The sequence below is a fragment of the Hibiscus syriacus genome, unplaced genomic scaffold, assembly GCF_006381635.1.
Source record: "Hibiscus syriacus cultivar Baekdansim isolate YM2019G1 unplaced genomic scaffold, ASM638163v2 tig00109924_pilon, whole genome shotgun sequence".
Lineage (NCBI taxonomy): Eukaryota > Viridiplantae > Streptophyta > Magnoliopsida > Malvales > Malvaceae > Hibiscus > Hibiscus syriacus.
In genome coordinates this window covers 35,258-49,216 of record NW_024062530.1, presented here as the reverse complement: position 1 = coordinate 49,216, position 13,959 = coordinate 35,258, and the positions used below count along the sequence as shown (strand labels likewise).

Here is a 13,959-nt window from a genome sequence, read left to right as displayed (position 1 = left end):
CTTTTTTTTTTGTGTTAGAAGAAGGGTGTATGCAAGAAAAATCAATGTCAACATTTAACCAGAGTAGTTACTACTCGGAGCAACTAATAAAATTATAAAAATAGAAAAGATTAAATCATGCCAAATTAAAATATAAAGACTGAAATCAAAATTTTAGCATAATAAAAGGATTAAATCATAATTTGATCACCTATTTATAGTTTATTTTTATTTAGTTGTCCTATGTTCGAAGGATTCGCCTTAACTAATTCGGACCGACCCGCGTCGCACACTTGACTTGGGTAAATCTCCTAGCAGAGATTTTCTGCATACACAAAGACTCGAACTTGAGACATTACTTAAGTGATATCAAGCTGCTTACCCCTTGAACCAACCCATATTGGTATAGTTTATATCCAAATAGTATAACAAACATTTGATCAGCCAATGAAACCACGTTGTGTTGCAAAGTTGATGCCCCAAATCTTTAATTTCTTGGAACTATTTTGGTCTAAATTTGAATATTTCTATATGCTTAGTTATGTATTGTAATAATTTATTCTTTTAATAGAAAGACAAATATAGCATTTTTCCATTTGACCTATCTTTAAGAAAAAGAGAAAAACAGATAATCAAAAACACATATTCAGATTGGAAAGCAAAAGAAATTCGTAGAAGATGCTTTTTCAATTCCACAAGAATAAACCTTCATGCAACATGTACATGATAAATATACAATTTAGTATCTGAATTTAATTTGGTATATAAATTTGTGTTGTCTAATCAAATATATGAACCTGTTTTTCTTCTTTCAAAATGATATTTTTACTCGACTTCATAGTTCCAATTGATTCAAATAAGTCAGTTATCATAAGCATCAATTTGGTCCAAAAAGACAATGTTAAGCACCAATTTGAAAAGGAAAAAAAAAAACCCAAATCCAAGTACCAAAATGCATATTTACCCACATGTATAGATTGGAAGCAGTTTGTTTTCAGGAAAACGTAGCTATGAAGCACCCAATGATTTGTGTAGTAAAGTAAGTTAAGAAAAAACAGAGAGAGAAACGTGTTGCAAAGTGTTTCCTAAACGTGAAGGTTTTGATTAGGACTTTTTTCATACCCTAATTCTCCCATCAACTTAAACACGCATCAATGGCGGTATCTGTTTTTTTTTTTTTGATAAATCAAAATTTTATTATCCAAAGAACAAAATTCAACAACCATCCAACCAATCAAACAATCAGCAAGAGAACAAAACAAGATACAAAAAACAATGATTGGTTAAACTATGCCCCAAGCATTACATAGAAAGAAATTAGTGCTATATAATCTGTTAATAGATTTCCCTCTAAGTCGTATGCTAACAACTTCAATGATTTCCTTGAGTAAATTATCAGTGGAACGGGATCTGCCTTGAAATATCCTTCGATTCCGTTCTTGCCACAAGGAGTAAACATAAGCATTCCAAGCAATTTTCAAGATAGTGGTAATAAGAGATTTCCCCTTTCATTTTAAACAAGCTCGATAAACCATATCATCCCAAGGCAGAACGGTGAAGTTCATTCCGTTCAAATGAAGGATAGCTCTCCAAAGATCAACTGTCAAGGGGCAAAGAGAAAACAGATGATCCCTTGTTTCGTTGCTATTCCTGTAATTAACGCAAGTTCCATTAGTGGTGATTCCCATGATTTGAAGCCGATCTCTAGTAGGTAGCCTATTTAATAAGGCCATCCACGCAATTAGGCTATGCTTTGGAATGTGCATAGGGTAACAAAATAAGCTTGTGGCATTAGGATTTTGTTGGTTTTTTAAGGCAAAAAAAATATATGGTTTAGTTTGGGATTAAAGAGAAGAGTTTCACCTAAGATATGGTTTAGTTTGAGATTTGTTCATAATCTTTCTTGATCATCGAAAATATACACATGTAGATACAACTACTCGAATTTAAAATTTCTGAAAAGAATAACACTCTCTTTTATCACTGAGATCATTTAATATATTCTTATTTAAAATATTTTTGTTATTTTAAAACGAACAATTTAATATATTTTCAACACTTATATTATAGTATTATATACTATATAACATATTAAAATAAAATAATACATATATTATAAACACAGAAAATGACTCGGGCCAAATCGGGCTCAACTCAGCTTGTACTTGAGATGGTCTCCAAATCACCATTGAGTTTGGACTCATAGGCCTAATCTTCAGATCATTCGGTTTTAGCCCTTTGGTTCTTTTTCCTTGGGTTAGTTCATCAGTTTGAAGCTCAATTTCTGTCAGCCCATTCCCTTTCAAATCTCCCCGTTAACATCTCATTCCCAATTCGACTTGTCCCTTCTTTCAAAATCAGGGATTTCTTCACCGACATCCATTATAAAATAATAAAACCCTGTAACATAACTATTCTCTCACCCTCTCCGCTTTTTTTTATTTTGCTTTCTCAATGATCTCTCACTCCCAACCGGTTCTTAGTTCGCCGCTCGCTGGATTGAGTTTCGGTATGTTTGGATAAACCCGCTATTTGCTTTTTGTTTTTCTCCATGGGTTTGAATTCTCTCTGGGTTTCTTTGATTTGGGGAATTGAGGTTTGGGAAGTATGATTGAGACTTAGGGTGTTGTAATGATTGCGCTTCTTATTATCTCTCTTTTAATCCTAATTTTCTTTTGTTGTGTACATGCGTTTGAATCTTCCGGGTCTCTTTGATTTGGTGAGAATTGAGGTTTGGGAATGTATGATCGGGAATTCGGGTTTTTGTTATGATTGCACTTCTGATTAATTATCTTGTAATGTTTTTATTTGTGGTGTTGGCTTAAATTGAATTTGAATCCATCGTTAGTTCCCATTTTCCCTTGGTTATGCAAAAATTTTTTGTTTAAGTTACTGAATTGTATATTTAGATTGGACCTAACATACGTTAGGGATTTTGCAATGCCTAACCAAATTCGAATTTCGATATTATTCTTTTATTTTACAAAGTTTTGATCTTTGTTGGCCAACGCAGTCCTAAGATTTTTCGAGTTATCTCTAAAAGAACAAATTAATTGGCTTCGTAGTGTTTTGGGGGTTTCCCCCTTTTTTGTCTTTTTGGTTTGTGGTATCCATCTATTACCCATGCTATTTCTTCTATAGGAAAGGAGAATCCTCTGGTGCGTTTTGATTAGCTTTTACTTCTTCCAAGGTTCTTGGTTTTGCCCTTGGTTTACTTGTATGAATCAATGCTGGCACGGCATGCTACCATTTGTTTCATGATTTTTCATTAAGTTGTTTATTTTATATTTTTGCCTTTCATATTGTCTGGCAGTGTGTAGAGTGCGGTAAATTTCAAGTTCTTTGGTTGAAAAAATGATTGCCGCCGAAAGTGTGGTTCCAAAGCATAAGTTGAAGATTAAGTTCCCCATTCTGAGGACTCCTGTGCCACAATCATTTGAATATGGACAGAAACAGAGCAGTTCTGTTGATCGAAAAAGGAAGGCTTGTGCCGTGGATTCAAAAGAGACTCATGGTGCTTCTAAGCGTCGACTGGAAGGGTGATAAGGGTGGTCGACAAGAGAAGAGGCGAAAGATGGACCGCATCATGACTCAACAGTGTACAACCCTACTGAATGCTTTGATGAAGCATCCAGCTGGCTGGGTTTTCAATCAACCAGTGGATCCTATAGCATTAAGGATTCCTGATTATTTTTCAATAATAAAGAACCCAATGGATTTGGGTACAATAAAGTCGAAGCTGGCAAAGAAAGCTTATCTCAGCGTTGAAGAGTTTGTTGCTGATATTAAACTGACATTTTCTAATGCCATGCTGTATAATCCCCCATCTAATAATGTCCACAAAATGGCGGAAGAAATGGATGGGTTTTTTGAGGTAAGATGGAAATCTTTGGAGGAAAAGTGGAATGCGCATGAGAAAATTTCAAGTGTGCAACTGAATGATGTTGGCGAATCAAGGCAGGGGTGTCCTAAAATACAGCTATCCCGAAAGAGCTCTTTGCCAAAGAAGTCAAATCCATCTGAGGAGAAGGCTGTGAATATGACTTCGAATGTAAAAGCAGAAGTGAGTACTGCCTATTTCATATATAAACAAACATGCTTATGTTCTCTTAATTGGTTTAATTTGGTAGAAAAAAGTTGGATTTAAACATCGCTTGCAAAATTTGTCAGAGTTAGCACCTTAGTTCTGGCTTGGCATTATGCTGTCACTCATTTTATTCTATTACCATAGAAGTCTGAGTTGCTTTTGATGCCGAGTTTCTTGACTTGTTAACAGGTTCATCTTCCTAAATTGGCACAGAATAGAGTGAGCAACTTGTCAGGAAAAAACTTACAAAAAGGTATGAAATGGCAGAATAAAGTTTCTGCTTTATGATTCTTCATTGGAGCTAATTTACATTGCATCTTGTAGGCACCAGTACTGCTAATGCTAGTGGTGGGTTTACAAATGGGTCTATCTGTGCCAAGCCACCATTGTCGTCCATTGCCGGCAAATGCAGTTCATGTGGCAGCATAAAGTGTCAGTGTAGCATTCCATGTGATTCACACCGTGCACCTTTGAATGGTTAGTTGATAACTTCTTGTGCTTCCTCTAGTTTGTCATTTTAGGTTGAAACTTTCTTTAATTTTGTAAGAATCTTACTTTTGTATTGGTGCAGTTGCGACTTCAGAAAGATTATTGGCTGGAGATCCTAGAGTGTTTAGTGCTGATGCCTCTAAATTGGTACACATGATTTTTTCTTAATGTAGTGATTCTTGTTATGATTAAAGCCATGAAATGTTACTAAATTTTTATATTAAATTATAGGACTGCCAGGCAAAAGGCACATCAACATCACAAATGAACAACTCTGATCCAGATTCTGATGGTAAGGAAATGTCTTGATCATATATCATGATTTTTCTTACCTTGACCCGAGTATAACAATTCTCTCAAAAATTGTTAAGGAGATGTAAGTGCTATTGATGAAGGGAATGTTTATCTTAGTTCCCATCTTGCAACTCCTGTAACAGATGCCAGCTCTGGTGAAGGTCAGTTTATCTGCTGATGTTAACTGTTTAAGTTCTTACCTGTTTTGCCTTTTGTAACTGAAAACTATACTGAAAATGACCCATTGCATTCTGGTAATGCAATCTTCATAATTTTCTAGAAGGAAAAACAAAACATATTCACTATAATAATCTTGGAGGTTTACAAAAGGAAAGAACCAAGTGGAATCCATTGTTGAAATTGAGGGCTTAGGGTGTTGGCCGAGTTATGATCCGTGGACTTTAAGTCATGATATGCAGTACATGTTCCTAGTAGGACTGGATAAAACTGTGTGAATGAAAACCTATATCTTTATTGCAACCTTAGCTGTTTTGGTTACAGGGTTGAACTGTATGGTTCGGTGTCTATCTCCACTAAAACACTACTGACTAAAACATAGTAGTAGTATGAAAGATATTTAATTGTTTTTTCTTGGCTTGACAAATGCATCAACTATCTACAGTTAATGGCCAATGGGGGATATAGCTTCAATCACTTAAAATCAAATACCATCCTAAAAGCCTAAATGAAGCACATTACATGGATGATTGCGAAACTATCCTGAAACTGATTTTATGTGGTAGCAGTTATGAGTGATAAGATTTAATCAAGTTGAAAGAAAATGATATATTAAGAATGAAATAACTTTTGGACTCTATCGTGCAGTTGACCCTTCGGCAACCAGTCTATTTGGGTGTGTAGCCGATAATAAATGGAAATTATAGGCTTTTGATTTTTGTTCAACTTTTTCCCAATATTCTTGTGAAATGTAGCAGATGAAGCACAACACATTTTGATCATCTGAACCTGCTCTGTCGTTTAATGATATATAATGATAAAATTCTTTTACCAAATACATGCATCATGTATCTTATGCCATATTTACTATTGGAACGAATACTGAACTAGTGGAACTGTTCTAATGAATTAATTACTGATTGATAAATAATCACTTCGTTGTATTTCTATTATTTGATGTAGTATTAACAACTCCTAATTTTGACGCACAAAATGTCACGAAGAAGGCTCTCCGTGCTGCAATGTTAAAAAGTCGATTTGCAGACACAATTTTGAAAGCTCAGCAGAGGACACTACTTGATCATGTAAGTATATGCTGGTTATATCTTTTTTATTTTTAATGTTTTGCTGAGTGTTTATATTCTATGGGTGTGAACTGCTTGTTATGTCGATGATATTTAATAATAATACATGATGCTGCTAATGCAGGGTGATAAAGCTAACCCAGTTAAGTTGCAGCAGGAAAAGGAAAAATTGGAAAAAAGGCAGCGTGAAGGTGATTGTTCTAGTTCTCAACTTAATAGTATTTGTTGTATTGTTGATGATTTATTAATTTGTCGGTGATCATTTTTATTCTTTTATTCTGTACAGAGAAAGCAAAGATTGAAGCTCAAATCAGAGCTGCTGAAGCTACTGCCAAAATGAAGGCAGAGACCGAGTTGAAAAGGCAACGGGAACTAGAAAGAGAAGCTGCTCGACTTGCACTGCAGAAGGTATACCTTTTTTGTATTTTGAGTTTACTTTTTGTTCATACATCTAGCAGTGGATTTAGAGTAGACCTGTCAATTGTATGAGTTGGTTTTTTATCTGGTCAGTCTGGATCAGGTTACTCGTTTGGGTTGTTTCGTGTTTATACCGTTTCTGGTCTGTCATGGGTTCTGAGTTTGGATAGGTTTGGACAGTTAAGACTTTTTAAGGTCAAATTAGGTTGTGTCCATTTCGGGTCAGAATGAACAATGGCTTAGACCACTATAATAGAAAGAGTGTACTAAGAATCTGAATGAGCTTTGGATTTTGCAGATGGAGAAAACAGCTGAGATTGAACAGAATCTGGAAATTCTAAAAGAACTGGAGACACTGATTGGATGTTGTCTCTAGTTATCAATTTCATGGTCGTAAAACTGGACCGTGTGATAGAGAGATCGGAGTAGCGTATGGGTTGGTAACAGGTGAGAATCCCCTGCATAAGCTCGGTTTGTTCTTCAAAGACGAGTTTTTGGACGAGAATGAGCCCATTCTGAATGAAGAGGTTGGTGAAGAGGGAGAGATACTGTCATGAAAGGATGATTGGTAGTATCATTTGCTCGCAGTCCTTTGTTTTGGGTGCTTGCTTCGGGAAAATTTTAACAAAACGAGAGGTATTAATTAATTGTAAATGAAGTATTTTTGTAGGGAAGTGGTTAATCTGAGTAACCAAAACACATTTACGTAGAAAGGCTGAAACATATGTAGCTTCCAACTGATTCAAATCTCTCATTGCACTGATTGAAGAAATTAGTATGTTCATTTAATTACACTTTTGTTCAATTTTTATTATTGATTTTAAAAGAAGTATGTTACGATTGTTGATACGTTAGATTAGTGTCGTGACATGTTAGTAAAAATAATTTATTTGTTATGAATTAATTCTTACCCAATTAAAAGAGAAGCACTTCCAACCTCCCCTTCTCTCCCTTCCCCTCTTTAAATTAACTCTCTTCTCTTCTTTAGCTCAAACCTTAAGGTTTGTGGCTACTGCCGTCTTCAGTCATTGTTTATGTTGTCTTCTTCGGATTTGTTGCTTATGTTGTCTCCTTCTGACACTGTTTCTCTTGTCAAAGTAGTCTCAATCGAAACGAGATATCAACCAAATTACAATCATAATGAAGTGCTGAACACAATCTTTGGCCAAGTTTTATGCCGAGCCATCCTCTTGCTTTGCCGAGTCTAACTTTTGCTTAGATGGGGGTCAAAGGGGAAGGAGGGCCGTCCACTCCCATCTCTGCTTTTAGGTCATGGATGCTGTTGTCCGGCACATTTATACGGTCTCCCATTTCATCAAGTAAACATTACTGACTTGCAAACCAGACATCAAATAAAGGTTCAGAACAGTCTCATCTTAGCCTCCATTTGTTGAACAAGATTTTACACCAGCAGAAAATACAGTCAGAGAAGATTTAGGACATTTTCTCGAGAATTTGTCATGGACGGGGGCATTCGGTGCTGATGTTTAGTAATTCGTTAGTTAGTGACAGGAGCTTTAACTAATTTCATGTTTGGTCGGAGGTTTTAAGCACATTTGAGAACTCGTATTATGCAGTGAGAAGATCTATACTATTAGTGTTGCCGGTTACCCTATACCAAATCTTTCAACTTATACCCCCAACAAACCACTTTAGAAAAACAAAAGCAAACAAGGAGGGCAAAAATCGGAAGAGGAGAAACATACAGCTTCAAAAAGGAGGGTGGTGCCGGAGATGACAATTCCGGCAACAAGTTTAGGATTTGGGTTAGAGAAGAAAGAGATTTTCTTTAAGAGAAAGAGAGGTTGATATTTGTTTTGAATAGGGTGACAAAAATTTCAAAAATTTAGGAGTCAATTTAGAAACAAACCATTTTTATAACATGTCACGTAATGTATTTAGGTGTCAATTAATTAGGTCAAATTGTTAGATAAAGTGATTTCTTTTGCCATTACACCACAAGCTTGATTGACTGATTTATTTAATCATCTAAGGCTTACTACTATCCAAACCATTGCTTAAAGCTTTTAGTATAAATGTATTATACATAGTCACATACACACAAAACACCCATACTTTCACACACCTTTCACTCATCATGCAATACACACACAAACAACCCTATTCTTCCAAGGAATTCCTACAAATAGCACCAGCTGTGCTCACACCTCAATTCATATATGTAACATCAAAGCTGCATTTATTTTCGCATCACACATAGCATGTTATTATATGAATAAGTGTGTAGGGTTTTTGAAGTTTCAACTCAAATCAGGCAGAGTTGTCTTCTCCATTATCATCTATCCTCATGTGTTGCAGATATGATTTCCCATTGAGCTTTTGAGAGAAGAAACCTTTAACATATTGCCCCAAGCTAACCCTTTTGAACAACGGAGGATTATGAGGGTTTATCAAGCTAGGCGATGGCCCAACACCTACCTCAAATTTAGGGTTTATGAAAAAGGCTACTGACATTCTCTCCTTTTCTGCATTTGGTACCACTATGCTCTATGCTACGGTACACTCCATTGCTGAAGATCTGCAATATTTGATATATATATAAATCACATAATATATAAGGGTTGATTGCATCAAACATATTCAAAACTATGACCTTGATTCTAAGTTATAACTTCAAACGTTCTGATATAGCCCTTAGAGCAGTAATAGAGTTAGAATCAAATATCAAGAATGATCAAACTACTAAACTTCGAAAATAAAGGTCTATTAGCTATTTAATCTCAAATTTTATGGGAACACAACCTAATTTGACTATGTTTGAACTCGCAGGGGCTTAAAATGTCATTAAACGAAAAATTTTGGATTGTCTATTTAGCTCTATCACTGTCTGAGTGGAGATAACATGAAACGTATCTAAACACGTGGATCAAAATTATACACTTATGTACCAATTACATAAATAGTTTATGTCAATAACGTTTTTGAACAATTTGATACAATTCATATGCTACTCAAATCTCTACTCCCCTTGAATCCAGAGGCAGAACCATGAATTTATTAAAGTGAGATTAAAAATATATATTTTTCGATATTAATTAATATTTAAAAAAATTGATGGGGGTCCAGGCTCCTCTTGAACTCAATGAAGTTCCGCCCATGCCTAAATTAGACGATATGTAACACTTATGCCTGCTCGATCTTACAAAATTGTACTGTTATGCATTGTATGAATAATAATGCCAATCGAACTAAACTCAATTGACAGGTAACCAGTCAAACTAAAAAGATTTTTTTAAGCACATTTTAAAATATCCGTATAGCAGGTAAACATGTGTTTTAAGTATACTCCACCTCAAATTTGAATTAGTACTTAACTCTCAAAGTAATGATTAAATTGACAGTTGATATTTTAATAATTCATTAGAATGTTCTGAAATTCAAATATCAAATTTGAAATTTGGGAATTAACCCTATAATGTATAGTCTATTAACAAGAGAGATGGAGAGATGAAGCGAGAGAAATGTTACCGACCTCTAAATTGTCTCCCACATTGACAACGAGGGCATTTGGGAGGAAGCTAACGGGGAACCAAACGCCGTTAAGCTGGTGGAGAATGGTGATGAGAGATGAATCGGAGTGAGGCGTGATGCCCATCACCAGCTCCGGTTGCGGACATGGAGGATAGTAGCTCATCCTCAACGATTGCATCCCATCTTCAAAACACTCCATCATTTCTTTCTCCTCCATTTTCAATGCTTTCGCCATTAAACACAGCAGCTTCTTCCCAAGGCTTTGCACTTCCAAGATGTAAGATTCCAAGGTATTTCTTCATATGCCAAAACAAAACAAAATGTATATAACTATTCAAATTGATCAACAATTAATTAGTCTAATGAGATAAGATATTGAATCTCTTAAATAATATAAGATGTTCGAATCTTTGATATTATGAATAGAGTAAATTAAATAGAAAGAATTATCTTATAGTAGACTTTTGTAGTATTTGATTTATAGATTAGTTGATTAACAAATTATAGTAGACTTTGTTGTTATTGTGGTTGAAAAAAATTCTTTTATGTCTGCATATGTGGGAGCAAACTTATATTAAGCATTTCAGTTGTGTGATAATTAATCTATATACTGTCATCAACTCATCATGACCTGTATTACTTCATTCAGAATCTGCAGACTATAAAAATTTTTGAAAAAAGAATGAGAAACCTCAAGGATGAAGGGAGCTCTGGGAAGAGATGAGGCTTTCGTTTATGGATAGGTTAGTAGTCATAAGAAACCTATCAGCCCAATCAAGTTTCCCCTCATCTCTCTCAATGTTCCCATACCCTTCTACATCACCTTCCCTCATCTTGTACTTCATCTTCTCCTCCAATGGAAGCTTATAGAATCCTTCGATCTCTTCCTTCACCTTCTCCAAGATCAAACTGTTAACCTCATGGTTCACCAACTGCAACCATGCACATAAATGGGCACAAAATTTTATGTTAATACCCGTATCAACTTAAAAATTTATATTAGAAATTGTGCATGAGGAATTAGTGACAGATCTAGAAATGTTTTTACCGGTGGGGGACTCATAGGTTAATAATACAATATTTTCATAAGGGATAGATACAAATAAAATTTAAGGGTGAACACAAACTAATAAAATGAATAACAAACCGAAGAAAATTCAAATTTCAAGAGTAAGCACGTATTCACTCAAATTAAGGATGGATCACCACCAAAAGGTATGAGTCACCCCAACACCCTAGTTCCATCTCTAACCATAGTATCACGTGCAGGTTTATGAGCAAACCTTTTTTTTTTCTTTATCATACATACATACATACGTACATATATACTTATGTTTTACCTGAAAGAAGCCCTAGTCTTTGCAAGTGGAGTGCAACTTTTCGAGTTCAACATCGAAATCTTTTCCGTCAACGAGATGATTCATGTCGATGATTGGGAGCATTTGGGGGGGGGGGTAGACGACCACCGTAAGGGGCGGAATTCCGGTGATCTAAACGAACATATTGTTGAGGGATTGTTTTGATCGGCTCTTTGACAAGCTCTTGAACCGAGGAACTTGTGCTGCTAAAGTTAAACTGATCTTCTACGCTTGATGTTGCTGCCATTGTTGTTGCTTAAACTTGATCCATGTGTGCTTATAATGCCAGTCACTGCAAGGGTATTTATAGGCTAAAATCAATGATTTTTTCTTCTTTGTATAATCAATATTAGGGGCGAGTAAAACTTGATTTAACCCAAAAAACTGATTTTTCGATTCACCCAACTCAAAAAAACTCAATTTGAATTGACTTCGAGTTGTAATTTGACAAATTCTACTCGATTCTAAAAAAAATTCAAGTTCAAATCAAGTTGTAAAATACAACTCGAATAACTCAAAATTTTTAGTAATTATAGATTGATTTTCAATTTTGAGTCGAGTCTCTCGATTCTGTATGATATATTGATATATGTTTAAGTGTGAAAAAAGTATGAAGAAATATTTTTGTATTATACATGGTTATAAAAAATCATTTAAATTTGAATCTAATAATATCATAATATTTATAATTAAATTTAAACAGAAACTCAAAATTTTGACTCGAAAAATTTTCAAATTAACTTCGAGTTATAAAATAAAATTCGTCAACTTAAATAATTCAAAAAAATTTAACTTCGAATTGTAATTAAATCCATATAAAACCAATAAAAATAGGACACCTGAAATATTATTTATAGAGAAAATAATAAGTTAAGAAATAAACTTAAAAAATAATTTAAAGTGAAAAATAATAAAAAAAAATTAAGAGGAGAAATCGTGAATTAAACCTTTATATTAGCACGGGCTTCTAAGCGATGAGATATCACTCATATACCAACAGCAATCGACATAGACGCTGGTAGATTGGCTAAGGTGTGTATGGATGATATTTTTTTTCCGTTTATGATGGGTTTTGATCCGATTTGATAGTTTACAATGAATTTTTTTGACTCGATTTGATAGTTTATAATGAATTTTTTATTTTAGAATCGAGTCGAGATAAGATTTAGATGAAATTTGTCGCGCTTTGATATATTTACAAAGATACCATTTTAATTTTATAATTTTTATATGATATATTTAAAGTTTTTATTAAAATTTTCTAGGTCAAGATGGGACAGATTATTTTTTTAATTAAATTTTAAGGGTCATATTATGTTTTCTCTATGTAGGAATTTTTTTTTCCGACTATAATTTATTTTGGATAAAATTAATGTCAATTTATTTTGGATAAAAAAATAAGTTACATAAAATTTCTAAAAAGAAAAAATCATATTATTTCATTTATTTTTATAAACATGCACCGCATACAAATTTATTTACGAGAACCGAAATCATGTATAACTTTAAAAAATAATCAATTTTCAGCATTGTGTACTTTAATCTTCTTCATTTTTCAAAAAAATATTAATTTTGAGCATTGTGTATTTTAATCTTATTAACGTGTAACTGACTTTTGAACTTATTTTTATTCTTCATTTTGAGTGTTTGGTCGTATTTAACTTAAAATGACAACTCCATTTTGTTAAAACATACCCGTACTTAAAAGAAAAATACTTCTTAAACCAAAAAATGATTTTGACAAATTCACACTCTCCAAACTATTGTAATTTATTAGCAATTTGTTTGATGATAATCATCAACGATTTAAATTAAAAATGAAATCCTTTCTTCATTTTTCATCTACCAATCTAAATTGTTTTTTTTTATTTCAGAGTTGCTTGTTTAAGTGCCAATGGATTTCATGATGTTATCCATTTTTTAAAAAAGTATTTTGCATTTACATGCACGTGTTTATTCTTAAATTGGCATGGAAATAATTGTTTATTTCTTCATTTATTTATGATAGTATTCAGATAAATGTTCTCTTGTCCATATACTAAGATAATTGTTTATCATATAAAGGTTGACAAAGTATATGTAATGAGTTGGTAATAGTAGGTATCACATGTGTTGTGCTTGTGGTCCATTCATGTAATTTAATTGATCGGAATCTTTAAACAATATATATTATAAAGAACCATTCATGTAATTTATTTTAGTTGGTAATAGTGGGTATCACATGCGTTGTGCTCGACATGAATTTTTGACCCTTTTAATTTTATTTTATTTTTTAGAAAAATAGATCTAGTTTTTTTTATTAATTAGATTTTTTGATACGTGCTACATGTGTATGTACCTTCCATTCACCTTTTAGTTGTGTTATAATTTCTGTTTTTATTTATTGGTTGATTCCTGAATGAGATAGAAGAGCCTTTTAAGATGAATGGTAAAATAGAGGTGTTGAAGAATGGATCAATGAGCTTTCTTTTTGGTGTTTTTATGTAAGGTTATACACTCTTATTCTTAGAAGAATTCAAATGAATCATAAACGTAGTGTCTTATGAGTCAAAATGTATGTTTATCGTATGTTATAGTTTGA

The 13,959-nt window shown here is 33.6% G+C and overlaps 2 pseudogenes; one reads left to right on the top strand and one right to left on the bottom strand.

Annotated features, from left to right (window-relative positions):
- Window positions 1-2,400: 2,400 nt before the first annotated feature.
- LOC120210441 lies at window positions 2,401-7,253 on the top strand (annotated as a pseudogene).
- A 2,723-nt stretch (window positions 7,254-9,976) lies between these two features.
- On the bottom strand, window positions 9,977-11,625 carry LOC120210402 (annotated as a pseudogene).
- Window positions 11,626-13,959: the final 2,334 nt, after the last annotated feature.